Source organism: Danio aesculapii, chromosome 22, assembly GCF_903798145.1.
Source record: "Danio aesculapii chromosome 22, fDanAes4.1, whole genome shotgun sequence".
Classification (NCBI taxonomy): Eukaryota; Metazoa; Chordata; class Actinopteri; order Cypriniformes; family Danionidae; genus Danio; species Danio aesculapii.
The window spans coordinates 18,903,910-18,927,310 of record NC_079456.1 but is presented as its reverse complement, the minus strand read 5'-3'; the positions used below and the strand labels follow the sequence as shown (position 1 = coordinate 18,927,310).

The window sequence follows — 23,401 nt, the reverse complement described above, 5'->3', positions numbered from 1 at the left end:
TAATGAAGCATAGGTGGAGATGAATAATGGAATCGTCCACAGGGTGGGCTAGTGTCTTCGTTCGCTATTCAGAAAACTTGGTTTCTTTGGAGAAACATGTTGAGAGGAAGAAAAGCGCTGCTCTTAAAGGGGTATCATTGTTTACACTGCGGGAGACGGACAGAAAACCGACGATGCCACCAATGAAAATGCCCTTCGTTAAAACATACTAGTGATTATGCAAAGTGAAGGGATAGTTCACCCCAAAAAAATGCAAATTCTGTTATTATATACTGTTATTTACCCTCCTTACTTAATTCAAATGTAATTAAGTTTCTTTATTCAGTTGAACACAAAAGGAAGATATTTTGAAGAATGTTGGAAGCAATTTAGTTCAATAGTATTTTTTTTTATACCAAGGAAGTCAACGGTTGCCATTTTTTGACATTCTTCAAAATATCTTCACTTGGATTAATAAAGGAACAACAAAGTTTAATGAATGGTGAGTGATTTTTTGGAGGAAACATTCTTCTAATGTTTTTTTTATTTTTTATGAAAAGATGGTGCAGTAATATGCACCCCCTTAATTGCTAGTAAAATTCGTTTCGGGGTGCAGCGAGACGTCTGATCATACAACAAACCCCCCCTGACCTTGACCTCTAGGGTCCTTCTTCACCTGCAGCTGAATAGAGCAGCTGGAGCGTCTAGCCGGCGAATCACTGAATATTTGACACTTTCAGACGTTCCCACACTTCAACGAGACAATGTTGAGAGAGTCTTTGCATGCTAGGCTCTTTAAATTTGAGTCTATTCTGAACTGCAGTGAATGTTTTAATAATTCATCAGCTGAAAAATACAAGTCGTCAAATATTTTGCGTTTATAATATAAGTACTAAGTCTGATTGATTGCTAAAATGTAATGGTTTTTGTTATCGTTCTTGGTGTGAACAGCTCTTTAATTAAACACTTTGTTCAGACATTCATTCATTCGTTTATTTTCCTTCGGCTAGGTCCCTTTATTCATCAGGGGTCGCCAACTAATCCAGCATATGTTTTACACAGCAGACGCCCTTCCAGCTGCAACCCAGTGCTGGGAAACACCCATACACTCTTACATTCATAGACACACTCATACACTACGGCAAATTTGGACTGTGGGGGAAACCGGAGCACCCGGAGGAAACCCACGCAAACACAAGGAGAACTTACAAACTCCACACTGAAATGCCAACTGATTCAGCTGGGACTCGAACCAGTGACCTTTTTGCTGTGAGGCGACAGTGCTAACCATTCAGCCACCGTGCTGCCCTTTTCTTCAGACACTAACTTTTTAGTCTCACAAAAAAACACATGAAATCTAGTGTTTATGAATGCAAATCCAAATGTGGTGTGAAAGCAGATTAAACGTGTCAGTGTGAATGCTCAAATTGTAAGTAGTTTAAGGCAGAAAGCAGATTTTTTTAGGAGGGAGGGGGGTAATGCGTACTTATATTTGAATCAGATTTTGAGGGAAATCGAATAAATCTGATGTTGATGAATGTACTTCAGATGTGTCGTGAAAGCAGATTAAAACATGATTCTGTGTGAATGCTCTTTAGGGTTTTTGTTTTGTTATTCGCCCTCATGCCATTTCAAACTTGCTTGACTTTCTACTGCAGAACTCAAGTGAAGATATAATGAAGAACATTTGCAAGTAAATAAAATATTGAACAGGCCCATAGCCAGGGGTGTTCGGGTGGTTTGAATGGCCCACCCCTTACTGACAAAGGTCCAGAATTTGTCCCATAAATGAGCTCATTTGTCCTATTTTGACTGCTACGCAATCATAATAAGTGAAAAAAACAGTTTTAAGACCAACTGGAATCCCCTGTCGGCTGTTACTTCAGTGTGACTTCAGCTAGTCAGTTTTGGTCAGCGCACAATTATTTTATCATAAGTCCAACTTACAGCTGTGCAAGAAAAAATTCAATCTGATGAAGTCATCTTTCACTACTGTATTGTTTTTAAATAGACAAAATATTTTAAAAGTAACAAAAGCTCTTAGATCTTAGAACAAAAAATGACCAATGAAAAGGTATGAAGCACCAAAAGCAACCCTTATTAAAATTAATTTGACTACTATTTTAGCGATTGTTGTTATTCATGAATTTTCGAATGCTTTTTTTTGGTTAAGATGACCATCTGACAATCTATTTCAGCTAAAATAGTGCTTAAAATGTCACTAAAATGCAGTATTTAAATATCATAATTAATAGTAGCCTAAATGAGGCCTTTAACTGCAAAACCCCTTTTTAAGAAAAAAAAAAAGGAACCACACCTTTCACCAGGCTGGCTACGGGCCTGTTGAGCTAAAAAAAAACATTGATACATTTCTCATCTTATCTTTGTTTTGAAACAATTCAAACAGATTTTTATTGAGGGCGAGTTTTCTTTATTTTTTACTAAACTACGCCTTTAATGGCAAAATAAAAGGTACAGCACTAAAAAAAAAGTCAACACTAATTTGAAGTTTACTTGTTCAAACGCTCACCCCACGCCTTTGCTTTCTGTCTACATCTGTCTACATCTCGTGCAGTCACGAAACCATTTGCTACGGAAGGCTACTTTCTCATTCCCTCTCTTCTCCCTGTCTGTCTATCTTGTTCCACGTCTCCTTTCTCTTCTCAGCGTATGGACAGACCCGGGGCTGGTCTGAAGCAACGTTTTGAAAGGGTGGGGGGAGGGTGGGGGTTGCAGTTCGGGGGCATTTTCATTACGGTCAAATCTCAGGCCCGGCTCTTCAACGTGGCCTGTGCCACCGAGCCGACAGTTTAATCATACAAACAGCACTCCATTCCCATTTCCCGCTCTCTCCTTCACACAATCTACTCCTCGCTTCATAATTCTGCGCCCCACACACTCCGCACGCAGCGCTGTGTTTTGGGGGCTTAAAAATGACATAATCAGTGGCTTGGATAAACGCCTGTTTTCCCTTCCGACTGTAATCAGCCGCGGTGGACGCTAACCTGTTTTTAAAGGGCCAGCAGCTCTTTTCTTGTTCTGTAGATGCAGCACAGATGAAAATCCAGGCATGTCGCATTTGATCCTAATAAAGGCACAAAGCCAAGTCATATGTTGACTTGCTAATCAATCAGATGAATATATAAAGTTCTGTAAACAAAAATCATTTTGTAAATATTAGGGCTGGATGATTAATCAAAAAGTAATCAAAATCGACATTCAGAAGCTATAATCGATCATATTTTTCAATTAATTTCTCTGCCGCATGTGGAGTCACATGACCCCGCTCTGTTTACACTTCTGCATTGAGCGCAGCGTATGGTCAGGCGCATCCTTCACGCGTTCGCATACCCCTCGCTGTGACTGATGCCGACGCTGACCTCAAATAATGTAACTACATGTTGCGATGACGCATAGACAAGCTCTGTGATTGGTCAGCTTGGTAGCATTGACATTTGTAGGCGGAGCGAAGAGGGCAAAAAAATAAATAAAATAATCGTTCATTAATCGTAATCAAGTTAAAATCTTCAATTAATCGAGATTTTGGTTTTAGGACAAATCGCCCAGCCCTAGTAAATACTGTATGTACATATAAATATGTACAATATGTATCTTTATCCATTTAACTGAATAAATGCATGGATGAAGCAGCTATTTAACAATGTATTTTTCATTTATTGTATAGTTATTATAGGCCCGACTTTTTTGTATTACAGAAAAGACACCAAGATAATGATAGCTAGCTGATGATGATGGTGATGATGAGGATGGTGATAGCCAGCTAATGATGCTAGCTAAAATGATAGCTAGATAACATGCCAATTCTGTATAATTTAAGAATGAAAGCAAGTTAATAAAGCTTAAACATTTTAAAATGAGCTGCTAATGTGCATGTGCACACTAAATTTAACACATTTAGCAAGTTGCTAGTTTTGACAAAAGAAAAGACTGAATTTCAAGTCTCTTATCAACAAAAAGGCTAAGCAGTGTTCAAAAATAAAGTCTGCTAGAACTTATGCCCAAATTTATATTATTGTAAACACATCAAGTTCATCACAAATGCTAACCAGCTTTAACAAATGCAGACAAATAAACACTTAAAACTGTAATAAAACAAGATGTTAAGACTCATATAAGCAACAAAATGCTTACTTATACATTTAGCATGTTTACTTATCTTTAAAAATAGGAAAAAGTCAGATGTTCTACAACTATAGGGTAGGGCTGCACAGTCTATCGTTTCAGCATTGATATCGCAATGTGATAATTCGCAACAGACACATCGCATGATTATAAGCAATGTTTAGTTTGTATTATAATTTATAATTTGCATGATTTTTTTATGCCTGTGATTGTATAATGATTTTAAAAGCATTTAGGAATAAGAAAATGTTCCACTTGTGACTTTAACAATGATTAATTGTATTGAATTATTATTATCATTCACTTATTGTACTTGAATACTGTTAAGGCCCATTCACACGGGCACACTTTTTGCTTGCGTTTTCCGACGACGTATAACGCCTCGTGACTAAATAAAGGGTGCCAATGTGATCATGCACACCAACGCGCAAAACGCCAGGCGTAAAAGCGTCATTTTTAAAGAAACGCCTCATGCTCGTTTTTTCTTTTTGACATGCAGATTGGCACTTTTGTTCACGTGCACGGAGCTGCTGAAGATACAGTAAACAGCACTTGGAGGCGCTCAAGAGCAAAACTGTCAATGCGAGCGCACATTGAAGAAGATCCCCAGAGGCGACATGAACTTGGAGCTGCTTATTGCACTGGTGAACAACAATCATTTCTTCGCTAGAGCTGGAGCTGCTACTTGAACCATCCATGCTTGTTCGAATCACCAGTAACTTTAACAACAAGCTTGTCAACTTTCTGTCTTTTTCTTCTGTATTACAAGCAAGTGTCAGAAGCTTAAAGTTGTGTAGCGCTACCTAACGTAAAGGAGTGATTTTGCATACTCTTCTACTCGATAAAAAATCGTGAAAATCGCTTGGGTTTGAATGCGAAAAAATGTCTCAAAAAGCGCCTGGTTGTGTACGAGCCTTTAGACTTACTCACAACATGTGCAAATATAGATATGCACTGCAAAAAGCACAGACAACAACGAAAATGTGTCGGGGAAATTTATAGATTGTTTATTAGATATTATGGAGATGCATTCCCACTGCAGATTCATTCCAATTGCTCTAACATTATAAATTCTTTCCAATTAGAGATATTAAGTCATCTGGTGAAATTGTATTTGTATCGCAATATATATATATAGCAAAATAATAAAATAACACAATGCTAGATTTTTCAAATATCGTGCAGCCCTACTACAGAGTATATTATACCACGATACACTACAGTTTACTGTAGTAAAAACTAAAGCATATTACAGTATATATTACAGTTCAAACGTTTATTATGGTTAATACTACAGTGTGCTGTAGCAATTAAGGTTGCACGGTTTACCGGTACTTAGGTAGCACCGCAATATGGCTCCAAAATACTGGCGATGCTACTGTAGTGTGTAAACAGTAGTATCGTCATTACAGTTGTGCCAGAAAATAATCAATAGACCACATTATTTTACTTTTATTATAACTGTCTGCATACAGGTTGTAGTTTGCTGCTCTCATGACAGATCATATGGCGTGATCAATGATTTATTCATTTATTTTATTAATGTTATTGCAATAACAACAAAAGAGTCACAGTATTTACAAAAAAATAAACAAATAAATAATGAGGGAATTAAGAATTTTTATGTCATTGTATTATGACATAGAAAATATAGTATTTCTGACAATTTGCTTTATTTCGTAGATTTAAGTTTTGAATTAATACAGTATCGTGATACTACTTGGTACTGTGATACATCAGCTGCTATTGTGTCGTGGCCTGAATTAGTGGCCTAGTAGCGATCATTAACAAAAGTTGTAAATAATACAATATAAACAATATAATAAACGTTACTATAGTATGGTTTAAAGTACACATTTACTATTTACGATAAATTACTAGTGTTTTTTTTCCAGTGGGAAGCTAAGCATTAGATAGTAAAAAGTTTAGTATGTTAAAATCTCACTAAAAACCTGTCACACAGTTTTTGGATATAGCATATACTTAGTATGGTAACATGCTAAATGCTAATCAACAATTAGCATAATTGACCAAGAGCTTTTATACAAAAATGTCAATGAAAGCTTGTATAAACAGACAAGACTGGAAAAAATATTATAGAAACCACTTGCTAATATACATGCTAATGAATATGCAGATTTAAACATGTTTCCAGATTCCGTCAGAAGCCTTTAGCCTGGCTAGCCACTTGTCAGAACACAGGTGGAACAAAATCAAATAGGAAAAAAAACTGCATATCGCCCTGGCAGAACTGAGCAGTGCCAATAAATGCTTTTAGCAACTATTACTTCTGTGGGTGGACCACATTCAATCAATAACCAAGCAAATAAAAGCAGCGGGCACTCAGAGCATAGAAACCGCCTCATAACTGTGAGACGGCGCTGAGGCACGGCTAACATTAAAACATTAGGCATATAATACGCACAGAGGGTAACCGCAATACTCTTGTGTGATGCTACAGCTTTCGTGGAATGTAAAAACCGTGTAGAGGGGTTTTATTTAAATGGAAAATTCACCCAAAAATAAAAATGGACTTACAATTTATCCCTCCCTCATGTGGTTCCAGACCTGTATGCATCTTTTTTTCTTCTGTTGAACTCAAAAGAAGCTATTTTGACAAATGTTGAAAATTGCTAGACACTAACTTCCATTGAAAGGAAAAAAAATACTATGTAACTCAATAATGACTACTAGTTTTTAACATTCTTCAAAATATCTTCTTTTGTGCTCAACAGAAGAAGGATAAAAAAAAGCTAATTGCAAACCTGCAGGGAAGGGATTGTGGTTGTTTTTATATTTTGATAGAGAGTGTTGGAGGCCAGGATACCTCTCATTCAAGCCAGTTATTAAGCTTTAAGACTTTCCAGCCTTCAAGGTAAAAGTGTAAAAGGTTTACAAGTGAGTATGTAAGACAGCCGGAAGGAGTGTTGTTTCATGTTGGGAGAACAACCGAAAACTGGTAGCTGTTACAACATGTAATAAAAAAGGCATCTCTGATCAATTTATTGAAAGGCTGTGTGAAATAAAATAAAATCAAATCAAATGTGGTTTTATGTTGCTGTTTTTAAGTCAAGCATGGTAGTTCTTACGTAAAATTATGTAAAACTTTACACTAAAGCCTTTTTGAATAAAATTTAATAAAATATATATCTGGTTTTTATGTTGTAAGTATACATCTCACGTAATAAATACTGTACAAGTATTAAAAATGATAATTATAAATTTTAAAAGGTTTATTATTTAACTTGAAAGCTTAAATTAAATTAAATTAAATTAATTAAATTAAATTAAATTAAATTAAATTAAATTAAATTAAATTAAATTAAATTAAATTAAATTAAATTAAATTAAATTAAATTAAGGTTATGTACTGTAAGAACAACTGAAGCTTGGTAAGCTCTAATATAAAATAATAAAAAGCTTCCATTTAATAAAATAAAATAAACCAAACTAAGCAACTAAAGCTTGGTAGCTTTTAAATGAAATAATAAATGGTCGCTCTAATAATTTAATTGAAAGTCTTTATGAATAATTAAAAAAAAAAAAAATATATATATATATATATATATATATATATATATATATATGGTTTCAACACCACTAGTTTCAAAAACACTGCTTGGTAGCCCTTACCTGACATGGACACCTCTGAAATTAAAAAATAAAAATAAATAAAATAAAAATACATGTGTATATACATACATGTATATATATAGATACACACGTAAAAACAACTGAAGCTTGTAGCTCTTACATAAAATACTAAAAAAACAGTTGTAATAATAAATAAAATTATGTAAATAGCAGTAAAATAATTTAAAAATTTACACAAAAAACTTTATGACTAAAACTCAATAAATATTTTTTATGTTGTAAGTACATCTTATGTAATAAATACTTAGTATACTAATAATAATAATAAACATAAAAAGGTTTAATATTTAACCTGAAAGCTTCCATAAAATAAAATAAAATAAAATAAAATAATAATAAAATAAAATAAAATAAAATAAAATAAAATAAAATAAAATAAAATAAAATAAAATAAAATAAAATAAAATAAAATAAAATAAAATAAAATAAATAAAATATGGTAATGTATTGTAAGAACAAAGGAAGCTTGGTAGCTCTTACATAAAATAATTAAAACCAGCTCTAATAATTTACATGAAGGCTTCTAAATATAAAACAAAATCGGGTTTTATATTGTAATATCGTTTTTTTATTTAATTCAAAGCCTTTATGAATAAATAAAGCAAAATAAAACAAAATAAATTAAAATAAATATGGTTTCATATTATAAATAAAACAATGCTTGGTAGCCCTTACTTGACATAATCAAAGGCACTTCTGAAATAAAATAAAATAGAATAAAATAAAATAATAATAAAATAAAATATTTATTTCCTGTTTTATCAGGAAATTTACCTAAAATAAGTAAAATAAAATAAAAATATAATAAAATAAAATTAAATTAAATTAAATTTAATTTAAATTAAAACAACTTTCTTTTAGTTTATTTCCTGTTTTATCAGGAAATTTACCTAAAATAAGTAAAATAAAATAAAATGAAATGAAATGAAATGAAATGAAATAAAATTTTAATTAAAACAACTTTATTTTAGTTTATTTCCTGTTTTATCAGGAAATTTACCTAAAATAAGTAAAATAAAATAAAAATATAATAAATAAAATAAAAATATAATAAAATAAAATAAAAATATAATAAAATAAAATAAAAAGTTCGTAATATTTTTTCATTGTTTATTTGCTATCAAGTAAATCTATTTTTTTTGTAATATAATCTATTTGTTTCCATAAAAAATTGTGAAACACATAAATGATGACAAAATTATATTTTGAGTAGCTAATTTTTTAATCTGAGCACGATTGTCTTTTAATCTCCACACAGAAAGGACAAAGCTAATAAATGATTAAATCACACACCGTCCTCCACACCTGAACGATATGGGATGAGAGGTTAACATATCGTTGGGTTCTGGTGAAAACGTGGCCTTTATTCTGGCACCTAATGGGCGTAACACTCGCCCCTCTGTTCCCTCCTTCTCTTTCCCGCCTTTACGTTGCAACTAACAGGATTTACTGTACTCAGCCTCCCTGCCTAGCTTTGTGCTGAATTATGCATACTTGCGCTTGTGTACTCACATGCATGGCTAACGCTGTGATTAGCATAAAAGCTTTTTAGTTTTTCCAGGTGGGAGGGGGTAATATTTGTGTTGTATGGAGATCTCGAATGGCACAAGATTAGCAATGTGTGTATCTGTGTATTTGTTTAGGGGAACCATAGAGTGTGGTAGCATTGCTAGCATGTCAGGCTATATATTATTTTGTCTGGCTCTGGCTAAAACATATGGGCTCCCCAGCTGTTGTAAATATGCAAATATGGAACAAACGCAGACGAACTGACCCAGACATACCACTCCGCTGCTAATATGCGTTTTAGACATCAGACTTGTCCAGACAGACGCATAAGCAGACCCCCCCATACCCCCCAACCCCCAAACCAAACCAACCCCAAAATTAAACTGCCCTCTCCTCTCAATTTAAACCAAATCACCCCTCCAAGATTACAAATCACACCTATGAAGCACAAATGTTATTCTAGATGACTAACGGCACCGTTAGCATCACTAGCATCTAACATGCTAGTTTCACAAGGGCAAAGCAAGAATGAAAAACAGAAAGACTAATGAATATTTTGGGCTCAAAACCTTATGAGATGAGCTACATCTAAAGCTGTACAATAAGCATATTTATTAATCAAAATATTTAACATGTAAATTATGTGTAAAGTTGCTCAAATGTCCATAACAGCCCCAACCAAAACAAATATTTGAGTTTCTTTGTAAATTTTTAAAAGGGAGATTCTTCAACAGTCTTTACGGTTTATATTGCTATCATAACACATTTCTGGTCAACCCAACTTAATTTTAGTGTGTTACAACATAATGAAAACCTAAAATTGCACGGTGCAGAAACTAGTTAACATGGTTGATGGTTAGGAGGCCATGATAAAGAGAGGCCAGTGGGCAAATTTGGCCAGGATGCCAGGGTTAAACCCCTACTCTTCTTGAAGGACATCCTGGGATTTTTAACGACCACAGAGATTCGGGACCTCGGTTTAACGTCTCAGCTGAAAGAGCTCACTGAGCAGTATAGTGTCTCCATCACTATACTGGGGTGTTAGGACCCACACAGACTGCAGGTTAAGCGCCCCCTGCTGACCTCATTGGCTACAGCACACACTAGCAGATCAATAAGCAGAGATAATTATACCCGTCCGAAAATAAAAACATTTAAAAGAAGCATTTATTGGCAAATAACAACTTGACTACCAATCTTACATCACTAGTTTAGGTCATACATTTTGGTATAACTAATCTTATACACATTATGGTAGCTTCTGAGCCTCAGATGGATGTACTCAGTACTGACTACTACAATGGGAGATGTTTCGAAGATCTCAAAAAAAAATTAAATGACTAAAATTGGTCAAATCTGAATCAATCCAACAACCTCTTCATCACCCTCGCTAAAAAACCAACACACATTGTACACAGACATCTCCCCAAGCAGGCAGGCTAACTGCCTAAGCTCCTTTCAGATCTTCAGCTCCACTGACATGATTGTAATAAAACAAGTGTGAAGTTTTGTATTGTAAGGAGGAACACAATGTTGCCCGGCGAGCGTTTGTGTGAAGGGCGCGGATTGTCGGGTCCCACGGCACAGCAGTGCACCAGGGCCTACGGTGAGGAGTGCTGTGCATGCTAATGAGGTCATTATGGGAGGCTGTCTGGAACCGGGCCCTGCGAGTGAGGGATTTACGTAGCTCGACTACCCAGTCACAGATGTCACAGATGGCACCAGCATCAGATGCTTTGTGTGTGTTAACGCCATATTTTTCTCCCATTTCGAATGACAGAACACTACTACAGCTTAACATAAAGACTGGCAGACTGTAAAAGGATACAAGTGATAAAGGAAACCTGCACATATGCCATTCTTGTTCAAAGGTGGTGTGAATTACTGATCCTACCAAATAACGGGTAAGCGAAATAAGCATATGCAAATGCAATTATCTGGAATCTGCATACGGGTCCTTGATTAGGCAGATGGGCAGCGTTTAAGGTGCCGCCATCTTGGCAGGGAGACAGCTGGCAGGCATCGTCGGCCATTTTGTCGAAGGCACTGCCCAGCGGAGGCTAGACGGGATGGCGGGTATCTTACAATTGTCTGGCACTTCGTTTGTTTTACATAATACAAATCAGGACCTTCAAACAAGACATCCCAGCAGCTAGAATGCAGCGTTAAGCTAACGTTAATTAACTAATGCATAGAAGATTACTGAAATATTTCCTTACCAAATTCAACTGGATCTTGTTGGGCATCCAAGGATACTGGAACTATCCAGTATCCAGTCTTTTTGAAGTTGCATATCTCAGTTGTCCACATCCCAATGGATCTCTGGCCATGCAGGAGCAACTTTTGAAGAACTTGTGCACAAGCTCCATCTCACTGTGTCCTCCATTGGTCTGCAACATTATTAATACCCATCAAGTGCCACGGTCAAGGGTGAAAGCCGTAACGAAGTGCCCAGGGAGAGTAAGCACCATGCCCTTCACCTGCAAATCACAGCCAAGTCCTTCTCCAGGCCACTCGAATAGTGACGGCCATCAAAAAAAATCACGTAAAAACCATTGTGGAAAAAGTGAAAAGAGATTCATACTGCTCTCTCATCCCGGCCCATTAGGTGTAGAGCACTTTGTGCATGCTTAGGAGGAGGACCACTAAAAAAAGAAGGCCTCTTGATTTAGCGTAAAAGAGATCTCCGTCAAGCACTCATTACAACAGTCAGGGGGAATGTGCACTCATGGCGAAAAAGGAATCAAAGACGGGGGAAAAAAAGACCTTTGACATTCTTTTTCTACTCATTCTCCAGCAGGCAAAGTTTTATCAAGTGATGCCGAGCCTGGAAAGGCCCTCTGGCAGAACCACACACGCATACACACACACACTCGGCGTTGCATGAAGAGCGTCAAGGCTGTTGGCCCTCTCTTTAGCTGATGCTAGTTGACTGAGAATGGGCTGAGAGAGAGAAAGCTGAACACACAAGCTCCCATGGCTCCATGGCTGGAGGCAGCGTTGGGCGACCCCTGGCAGCATCTCTCCTCAGTATTGATTTCTCTCCCTCCTCGCTGCTGAGGAGTCGGTAGCCGGCGGGGAAAGCGAGCTGCCTCTCCTGCCCACTCCGACGCTCCCTGGCTGGCCCCTGCCGTCTCTCAGAGACCTGAAGACGGAGAGTCGGGACCGATGGAAGAGAGCCCATGGCGGTCCGCAGCTGTGTTCACCTGCTCCGGGTTCACTCCTCCACCACTATCGCTACTCCCACTCTCTGCTCGTCTTCCGACTCCTGCCAAAACAACAGTGAGGGAGAGAGAGAAAACAAGTTTAGCTTAACTTTCAGCGTTTTGCCCATTGCAAATGTCAATCCGCAGCTTTGATCAGGGAGATGTGCAAGGTGAATGTTTTGGCATCTGCTCTCAGTTAGTAATGTGAACTTTGTAACCTTGGAATGAAAAAAAGGCTGAGGCAGGAGATTTTTTGAGTTAAGCATGTCAGGCTGAAAGAAACTGTCTGCCAAGTGCACTTAGAGCCCCTATGCTGATGCTTCCCCCATACAGCGGACAAAACCGGGACTTTACACAGGCGCTAAGTAAGCTACAGTACTTGTAAACAATGTAGATGATGACAATGTTTTCTTGTTTTCTTTTAGATTTTTCTGAAATTATGTAAACGATATCGGAATTCAGTTGCCATGCAAATCAGTTCAGTAGGACATGCCTTTATGGATTGTGCATTTTAAAGATGAAAAACAAATTAGACTAATGAATTTCCATTAGTTCGTCTTTCCATGTCCAATCTTTAAGATTTTCTGCTATTTTTTTTAGGGTAGACATGACAATTTCTTATATATTTAAAGACTTGATTGTGGGAACTTGATAATTGGTATAATCTCAAATCTATTTTTTTTTTAAAGAAACTTCGAGCTGAAAGTTTCACCTCGACAAAAATGACGTTGGTCTAAAGTGGGTTAAGTGCTGAAAAATGGGGGACCGCTTCAGAGTAGGGGGGCAGGGTGCTACCGAGGGGGCGAGCTGCATGTCTCAGACACAATAATACTATTCATTGGGTCCAGACATGGGTGTTAACACCCCTCTGGCAGCACACAATGGGGCTCCCTGGCATTGAGACAGCCTCGCTGATATTGTTAGTTCAGGGCAGCGTTCGGCCGGCCGCGGGAGAAAGCGTCGGCATTGTGCCGGACCGGCAGGACGGGCGGAGGGAGGTGAAAGGCGAAGAAAGAGAGAACAGTGTATCTGTCAGCTCGAAGGGAGAGGGATGGGGCAAAAAAGGGGGAATCGGTGGGGGACGGGGCATGGCATTGGACTTGTGAAAAAGAATCCCTAAAAAGAAGATGGGGGTGAGAAAAAGATTGCACTATAAATATTATTTAAGGGGGGACAGGGAGAAGAGGCGGAGGGAACGGGTTTGAAGGTTGGGGCTGGGAAGCTGCTTTCTGCGTTTAGGTGCATTTCATGCCTGCCACAGTTACAAAGCACAGGGGAACAATGAAACTGTGTGGCGATGGATAAAAAAAAATTTATTCAGGGAGCTTACAAGGGAGAGCGTGAGAGAATACGAAAGAGCGAAAGAGGGAGGGCACTGCTGCAGTCGCCTCACGAACGAGATCAGGTACGCCACTGACATCCAACTACCGCGAGATGTACATCTCACCAGCTTCCCCATCTCTGTGTCCACGTGGGGAGCAAGACAGAAAGGAGGAGAAGGGAAGGGGAAAGCCGAAAAAGAAGCTCTGACAACTGTGCAATACAGTTTAGCAAGCAAAATATTGCAGATATCAGGTTAAATCATCTAAAAATGCTGGCCAGTTTCCACCAGACATCGAGATCCTACTCTTGAGATCATATTCTGATCTGTGTTTGACTTTCTGATTTTTAAATAATACCATAAGTTCTCATCTAATGCTAAAAATGTGGCTTGCAGAAAAGCTTTGCCTTTTTGTGCTAAGAATTAGCATTGATGCACACATATTTTAATCAATAATTAAAGTCAATACATTTCATATAAGGAAGATGTGTATCTTGATGCATTCAAAAAAATTAAAGGAATTTCTTAATTCTTATTTGCTAAAAACGTGTTCTCCAATCTCCACTGTATCTTGTACACAGTTTAACATGAGCTCTAAATATTTTACAGATGTGCAATACTTGTGAAAAGCTAGAGAATCCAAGGACTGTATTTGACAAAAAAAAAAAAAGATTTTTGCTAAAGAAAAAGATACCAAAGCCTTGCCTTTCACTTTTACAACAGCAAGGCCAATCAATCTGCCCTTGTGAGTTCCTACTTGCTACGTTGCAGAGGCTTAAGAAAATCTTGGCAAAATCTATGATCACTCCACATTCTGACAACAACACACTTGAAATAAAGCATCAGTACACACAATTAAATGGCACCAGTTTTGCCCTTACACAAAAATACACAAACCCATTTCAAAGGAGCCCTAGTTTCAAGGCATCTTCTGCCCAACACCAAGCCTGCTTTTCAAGAATACTACTTTATGAAACACTACTGTTTGTTTCCCTCCTGGTTAACACAGAGCATTTGTTCCCATGGCAACCTCACCTCCTCTTCCGTCTCTGACTGACGGCAGGGCAGTGGGGGCGCGGCCCTGCTAAGGACACACCCCCTGCGTTTAGAGCAGCCCATAAAGAGAGAAGAACAATTTGATACACATTTGATCCATTTAAATGTAGTATGTAAAATTTCAACTTAAAATATCTATGTACTTTGATAAAAATTGACCTAAAAGAACAGCTAGCCAAAAACATGAGCAAAAAATTATGCAGTTTTGGTTTGTGTATCTTCCAATTCTTTTTGTGTTTTGAATACTGTTAAATAAAACTTGGTTGATCCAGTAACCCAAAATGTTTTACATTTGGAAATTTTGTGCTCATATGTGGCACGGATCTGTTCTGTTCTATATCATATGTGGAAATAAATCAGATATAAATCATATGTGACAATGCGACTATCATGTAAACAGGCAGATTGGATTTATTGAGGCATTTTGTTTTGTACATCACTAAACTTTTGACAATGTGGTACTTCTCCGCTGTTTAACGACATCAAAGAAAGAGCGTGTCTGGAAACGACGACGCGGTAAACAACAACAACACCTGAGGAAACATGGAGGAGGAAAGTGGTCAGTGGTCGACGGCAGAAGTTACCTGCCTTCTTGCCCTGTGGGTGAATGGTGGAGGACACCATATATGTAAACCATAGGCGCAAGCTGCGATGACAGCCCTTTCCCTACTCAAAATCCTTTTAAAGTTGGGTGAACTTCGCATATTTCGCAGAGCTAAAAGCAAGACAATTTCTTCCATCATGGCTAGTGTGGCGCAGATGCTAGAACCCGCTTTTTACGGATGCGCGACATCGTAAATTGTATGGCAAGTGTAAACACATGAATCAAATGTGGGTCACAATTAAAGTAACGTGTAAACAGACACACCAAAAAAATCAGATATACTGTAGGCAACAAATTGGAATTGGGCATCAAGACCTGACAGTGTAAACGTGACCTTATACATCACCGATGAATGTAAATCATGATATGACGACTGTATGGATGACTCTCATTTCCTGTCACGGCTGCAGGAAGATTTCAGACACTAAAAGAACTTCATCAGAGGGAAAATCTGAGTAGCAGACATGTCAGTTAAACCAACAATCAAAGATCACAAACTTTAGCTTAGGATTTCAGGAATCTTTTATCATTTTCTCAAATTTGTCTCAGATGACCAAATTGTGGCTGAAATCGCAGAATGTGAACTTTAGTGAAAACTCCTCTACTTGTTTGAACAGTCTCATAGCAACAGTGCAACCAATACTATAAAAGCAGGTGCGTGTCTACCCATTTAACCTACCAATCCGCTTGTTAAGTGGTGATGTATGGAATACAGTTTCCGGGTCCAAGCCGCTACTCATTTGAATTGAGAAAATATTCGTTTATGGCCACTTTTTAGTCATATCACACATTAAAGTGAATTTTATATAAAAACATGGTGTACACACCAGTCTCTGGGCTTGCTGCATCACGGACACCAATATTTTAACAATTTCTAAACCATTTATCACTTTCTGGCCATCGGATGTTAGGCATAGATGTATATATTGCGATCGTGATTTTCGTATGACATCGCTTTATAAACGTTTATTATTACCATTGGTTGAGTATCCCCATACAGTTTGATATAGCACTTGGACCCAGAAGCCGCTTGCCATGACGTCACACTTAACAAACGGATAGCAAGATGAGAAGCTTGACTGAGGAGACCAGTTTGAAAACAATCATTCTGTTTCATATAACGTGCTTTTAAGATCAACAACATTGCAATTTCGTTCTTCCGCAGTCTATTCGATTCACACGTCAGCATTCTGTCCGACATAATCTCCACATCACAAGCTCCGGCAGATCACAGTACAGCACATAGTCGGCTAAAGCCAAGCTGTGGGCATCTCTCGCTCTGATAACAGGCCGCATTATTGGGACAAGATGTTTGATGTAGGGGCCAGATATCCCCTCAGCGCTGCGACATAGATCACAGCACCAACCAGCGTCGGCTCTGGCTTTTCTAACTCCTTACTGAGACCACAGGGGAGCTGTTCCACTCTGCACATCAGTGGGTCTCCTCGCCACTGCCGTTTCATCTCCGTGGACTGTCTCCCAGGCCCGCATGAATAAGTAACCGCACACACGAGCTCAACTCTGGGCTTTGAAGTGCCGAGTGCCGGTAGCTGTTACACCCGGGCCGGATGAACGGGGCTCTGCCGCTCAGGTCAGAGGCCTTGCTGGCTGGTGGGTTAATGTACCTCTGTGGCCCTTTGTCCCGGTGGAAGGGATTACACTGGTGGGAGAGGGGCTGGACAATGTGACCCTCCTGAGAAGGGAGGGGCGCCAGGATTCCCTGCCATTGAGATGGGTGGTTAACTTCCCACTCAACTCAATTACCTAAGCCGAGTGAGGGAGTGAACGTCTCAACCACCTGAGAGAGGGAGAGGACTGCAGGATTAGTGGAGACTGATAATGATAGCTAATAAAGGACAATGTACAGTTAGCTGGCTATTGTTGAGAAAATATGATGGGATCCTTCAATAGTTTTGTATTATTAAGAAGAGGGTTTTTATGATAACGAGTGGCTGATTGTACAGTATACCTCTTCAACATATGACTGCTTACGAAATAAATAAAGAAGTAAAAATGTATAATAATATAAAAAATATTAGGGATGTTCCGATCAGGTTTTTTTGCCCTCGAGTCTGAATGAGAGTCATTTGATTTTGAGTATCTACCGATACCGAAACCCGATCCGATACTTCTTTAATACATAAAAAATAAAGAAGAGTGAAGAAACAGATCTAGGATGTTGCTTATTTTTTATTTAATTCACCTTATTTTAACATTTAACAACTCTGTTAACATACAGAGCACTCCTGTGAGGTAGCTTGAGCAATCGAGCAATAAATAACATACATTTTTCACTTTTAGACTTTAGTGCAACAGTAAATATAAAAAAAAATCGAATATACAAACAAATAGCACCTCAACTGAAAATACCCGGCAGGCAATCCCAAGTTTGCATATTTCACAGTTTGCTACAGCAATGTTGTAGTCATCAACTTTATAATACCTCCAGACGCAGACATGTTCACACTTTCTGCTTCAAGCTGCTTCCGTGTTCAACTTTGCCAGCATTTAACCAATAGCGTCTCTGCAGCAAAGTGATGTCATGCTGCACAAGTTGCTGTTTCTGTGTGAAGTCAAAAAAGAGGACTAACTTTGCGTCACTGTATAACTATAGATGTGTTAAAAATAAGGAGAATAAACATATATGTTCGAGTCCTGATCGGGAGATAACGTCCGATTTCAATCGAGTCTGAAACTGCATGATCGAGCCTGATTTCCGGTCAGGTGATCAGATCTGGACATCCCCAAAAAATATATTACTTTTGTTTTTATGATCATTAATTATGCTAAGAAGCTATCAAACAAAATCGCTAAAAAATACTACACACATAAAGCATCTTATATATTACATAACTTTATATAATATATTAATTATTATTATTATTAAATTTCAGAAATTATTTTATTTCATGTAATAATAATAATAATAATAATAATAATAATAATAAATTCATTCATTCATTTTCTTTTTCGGCTTTGTCCCTTTATTAATCTAGGGTCGCCACAGCAGAATGAACCGGCAACTTATCCAGCATGTTTTACGCAACGGATGCCCTTCCAGCTGCAACCTATTAATGGAAAACACCCATACACTCTTATTCACACACGTACACTACAGGCAATTTACCTTCCCCAATTCACCTATAACGCATGTCTTTGGACTTGTGGGGGAAACTGGAGCACCCTTATAAAATTTATATGAGTATTATTTATAACTGTATAGTCTTCTCTTTTATATTTATTCCTTTAAACAAGGGATCGTTTGCTAACCAGCTGAATGCCATGAGAACACCCTCAACCAAGCAAAAAGCATCGTTCACCACCAGCTACCACTCAAAAGTTTCACCAGTTTCCAAATGACTCCTAAAGCATGAAATACTGTTCCCTATCTGCAGCAACAACATGGTCTATGTTTTCAGATCCGAGTGCCACTGAAGAAAATAAGTCAGCATCGATGTCAAACATTTATGGGTTTCTTTACAGTCTTATACTTTACACAACATCTTCTCTCATTAAGTGCAAGACGGAACGAAAACCACAAGTTAATCAAAACAAAAGCACCCTTGAGGCACTCTCTCAAAAAGCAGATCACAAAACCAGATCTTGTCAAGTAGGCCAGAGCCAAAAGAAACATACATAGACCGAAAACTCAGACCGCGGAGCATGTTAAATCTCACAAATCTGGTATCAACAGGGCAAGACTATGTGACTGCTATGTGTAAAGACAGTGGAAAGCAGAGGCGCTAGCAACCAGGCGCACTTAAGACTCTTTATGGCCCTCAGTAGAGCCTTCCTACACCCACCACCACCTTCAATGCCTGACTAGCCCAGCTCACTGTTAGCCGTATTGATCCTGACAAGGAGGAGGGGTGGGGTTTTTTCTATACATACACTGTAACGTAGCGCAGTCACTTGTCTATCCTCTCTGACCCCTTCATCTCACTCATCAAGGTTAAAGAACTCTCCAGAACGAGGAAGGGAAAGCTAGGCTGGTACTCATGGTGGAGGAGAGAGAGAGGGATTTTCACGGTGAGCTTATCTGTCTTCATGAAAGTAACTGCCTCGGGGTGCCACTGTAACAGAAGCCCCCACCCTCGACCCAAACACAATCACACATCCCACTCAATTGAGCAGAAATAGATTTACGAAAAGAGGTGACAGTAGAGCGCAACGCAACATTGTACATAACATCGCAGGGGAAATGCAGCGATGATCACTCAAATCGAGCTAATCTCGTCACAAAACTGAAATGTAACAAAGGTTTCTTTGATAATGTGAATGAAACTACATTTTGATGAACGTAAAATGCTGTGACGTGTTTGACAATGTATTAGGAATGTTTATTTGTCAATTAATTTGGATCTCCATTAGCCACTACCAATGTTTCATATTTTAGGACAATGTTATTTTGATAATTGGTTGATTTTAGGTTGTGTTGGAAAGTGACCAAAATCCATCGTCGAGCCAACATCTAAAACCAGCGTCATATTTACATCAAATACTGACATTAATTGGTCAGGTATGGCAACAAAAATAAAACGTCTGATAGACGTCAAATTGGTAACGTCCACACAACGCCAAGCTATAACATCATTAGATGTTGATATTTGGTTGATGTTAGGTTGTGTTGGAAAGTGACCAAAATCCAACAGAGCCAACATCTTAAACCAACGTCATATTGATGTCAAATACTGACATTTATTTGTCAGGTATGGCAACCAAAATCCAACGTCTGATAGACGTCATATTAGTAACGTCCACACAACGTCAAGCTGTAACATTATTAGACGTTGATATTTTGTTGTTTTTAGGTTGTGTTGGAAAGTAACCAAAAATGCAACATCTGTCCAACATTGGACATTGATGTTTGACTGACGTTGGGTTCTGACGTAAACCCAATTTTTTTTGCACTGCAAAAAGGGGCGGGATTAAACAAGATGGTTAAACATTAAAAAAGCAAGCGACTGCTCTATATTTTAAATTTCTATACAGAAAGGTCATGTTTTGATCTTCTATTGATCTCGCGCAATCATGTGATGCGATTTCGCAAAACTTTTTGAACAAGCTTGGTTTCCGGTCTGCCACATCCGTATGGGTATGAATGGAAGTCTATGAGGCGAAAAGTGCAGTGTGACCTCGGTTTACGAATAAGAGAGACTTGAGTATTTGTATAGAGTATTTACTAAAACCACTACTTTGAGTTTTGCTTTAAAAAATCTTGCTAGTGAATGCCAGTATCTTTTGTTTAATTCATTCATTCATTTTTATTTCAGTTTAGCTCTTTATTAGTCAGGGGTCGCCACAGCGGAATGAACCACAAACTTATCCAGCATATGTTTCACGCAGCGGATGCCCTTCCAGCCTTCACTGGGAAACCCCCATACACACTCATTCACACACATACACTATGGACAATTTATCTTATTAAATTCACCTATACCGCCTGTCTTTGGATTGTAGGCGAAACCAGAGCACCCAGAGGAAACCCACGTGAACACGGGGAGAACATGCAAACTCCACACAGAAATGCCAACTGACCCAGCCGGAGCTCGAACCAGTGACCTTCTTGTTGTGAGGCGATCGTGCTACCCACTGCGCCACCGTGACGCCCCATTTGTTTAATTTATTTACTTTATATTTTTCAACAAATTACTAAAAATGTTGCCTTATTATGATAGGACAATATTTAGACAGGTTGCTAAGTTAAAGAGAGAGAGGGGGGATAAGTTCATGAAAAGTCTGTAAGAACTGCAAGACTTGAACTCGAATGCCCAAAGTGCAATGGTGCTATACGTTGCGCACTACCCACAATGCTATCGGTGCCAATTAACAATTAAGATATGATCCTGTCCAATTTAGTTAGGTTTGATTTATTTTCCAGAAAATCCAATTCAATCATACATCGTACCTTAAAAGCTGTACTCAAGAAACAGGAATAGTTTCTCAAACTAAATGTGCTTTGGTTTGAGATACTTTGAGAAACCATAACTTTTAGATCACCCCCCATGTTCAGCTGCATTATAGGCCATAAACGTCTTTTTTTTTTACAAAGCTTTTGCACATTTGACACTGAATCAGAGACGTGAATATTTGTGCAACACATTTTCTAAACACCACTAGTTTCAGTTTTGCTTTAAAAAAATCTTGCTTTACCTGTCTAATAGATGTTGTTCATAGGGAATGACAGAGTAATATGCTTAATTTATCCTTACATTTATCAACAAAGTTACTTATCTTTTGCTGTTAACAATTAATTTTTGGATCCTGTGTGATTTGGTTTGATAGGCTTGACTTACATTAAAGGTTATTGCACAGGTGTGCTTTTTACTTCCTAAAAAAGTGAAGCCTAAACATTTGGATTGCTCCCCAATGTTTGGCTGCAGTATAGCCCCAAACCCCCTCTACCCTTCCATGTTAACAAATAAAAAAAGATTCAAACTAAAATCACATTAGACAAATAATTTATATAATTCTAGGTAGTTGTTATCAAGCTGGTGTATGTTCAAGTTTTTTATAATAACGTTGCTATTTAGTTAGGACTGTGCAGATTTTAGGCTTCCATTGATGTAATTGGATTTTTGCTTCAGTCTTCAACAGTAGAAGAAAGTGGATGATCTTTGGACACAAACAATATATAGTATGGCTCAAAAGGTGATATCTCATCACATATTCAAAACATAGTTTGGCATTGTCAACAATAATAAGGACTAGGAAAATGCACAGTTACAACATCGAGACATCGTCCCAAATAGAACACGAATGGGTTTTTTTACTAGGCAGAAACTCAAACCGCTTCCCTGATGACGTTTGGCGGTTGCCAAATTAGCGTAACGAATGACCAAACTACCAAATAATACCTGCCATGAGTATAACCGCATTCACCATCAGGATGCGGTACAATTACTCTACTAGGAGAATTTTGCTTTATCAAACCAAAATAAATAAAGTAATCCAACATCAGTGACTGAAAGCTCCACCCCTTCCGCTATGTGAACAAAGCAGCGGCTATTGAGTATGTGAAGTGTCCATCATCCCACACTTCATTTTAACAATTAAATAAGTGCATCATCCGGGTATTTAAAGTGCCCTTATTCTTTTTAGAGTTTTCAGTGTGAACGCACTACTTACACTATTTATACTACAAAATGGCGTAGAATAGTGCATAAGCATGTGATTTGGGACTAGGCATAGGACAATAACCGGTTTCAAGGTTTACCGCGGTTTGGAAAAGTCAAGGTTTTAAAACTGCAGATTTTTTGTTATACCATTTCTACGATATATGTACAGGTTTCTAATTTTTTTTTTTTTTTTTTGCATATTAAGTTTATAGGGAAAATGATCTCTAGAAGAAAACTGTGTTTTAGAATCTAATGAAGACAGCAGAAGTCAACATTGATTTATTAATTATTTAGCCTGACATGTTATTGACATTTTTTTTTTCATTTTGACATATTTTTTTCCAGATTTAACTAGTTTTAGGGTGGAAAGATCTATTTTTTCACAGTGGAAAAAGTAGTTTTTACCCAGACATTTAAAAAGGATATATTTTAGAGCAGTAATCACATTCTGTGATACCATGAAACTTTGATATATTTTTCCAAGGAAATCATAACATCATAATCGTGTACCGGCCCATGCCTATTTGGGACTAGGCATGGGCCGATAAAAGATTTTGACGGTATGATAACCTTGGAAACATTATCAGGGTTTCACGGTATCACTGTATTGTGATTACTGCTCTAAAATATATCCTTTTTAAATGTTTGGGTAAAAAACTAAAACTTTTTCCCCTTTGAACGCAATATATTATATTTTGAGAAACATTTTGAAAATTTTTGAAAAGTAAACATGTAAGGCTAAATAATTCAAACAAATTTCTGTCTTCTGCAGTCTTCATTTGTTTCAAAAACACAGATTTCTTTAAAATTT

General features: G+C 37.7%; 1 long non-coding RNA gene across 4 annotated transcripts in view; it reads right to left on the bottom strand.

Annotated features, from left to right (window-relative positions):
* LOC130215426 (uncharacterized) overlaps positions 1-23,401 on the bottom strand; it is a 58,014-nt gene that overhangs the window by 12,760 nt on the left and 21,853 nt on the right. For all 4 annotated transcript variants that reach the window (XR_008835703.1, XR_008835705.1, XR_008835704.1 and 1 more), the window contains one exon: positions 11,505-12,553. This is a non-coding gene — a long non-coding RNA (uncharacterized LOC130215426). The remainder of the gene's footprint in view (positions 1-11,504; positions 12,554-23,401) is intronic.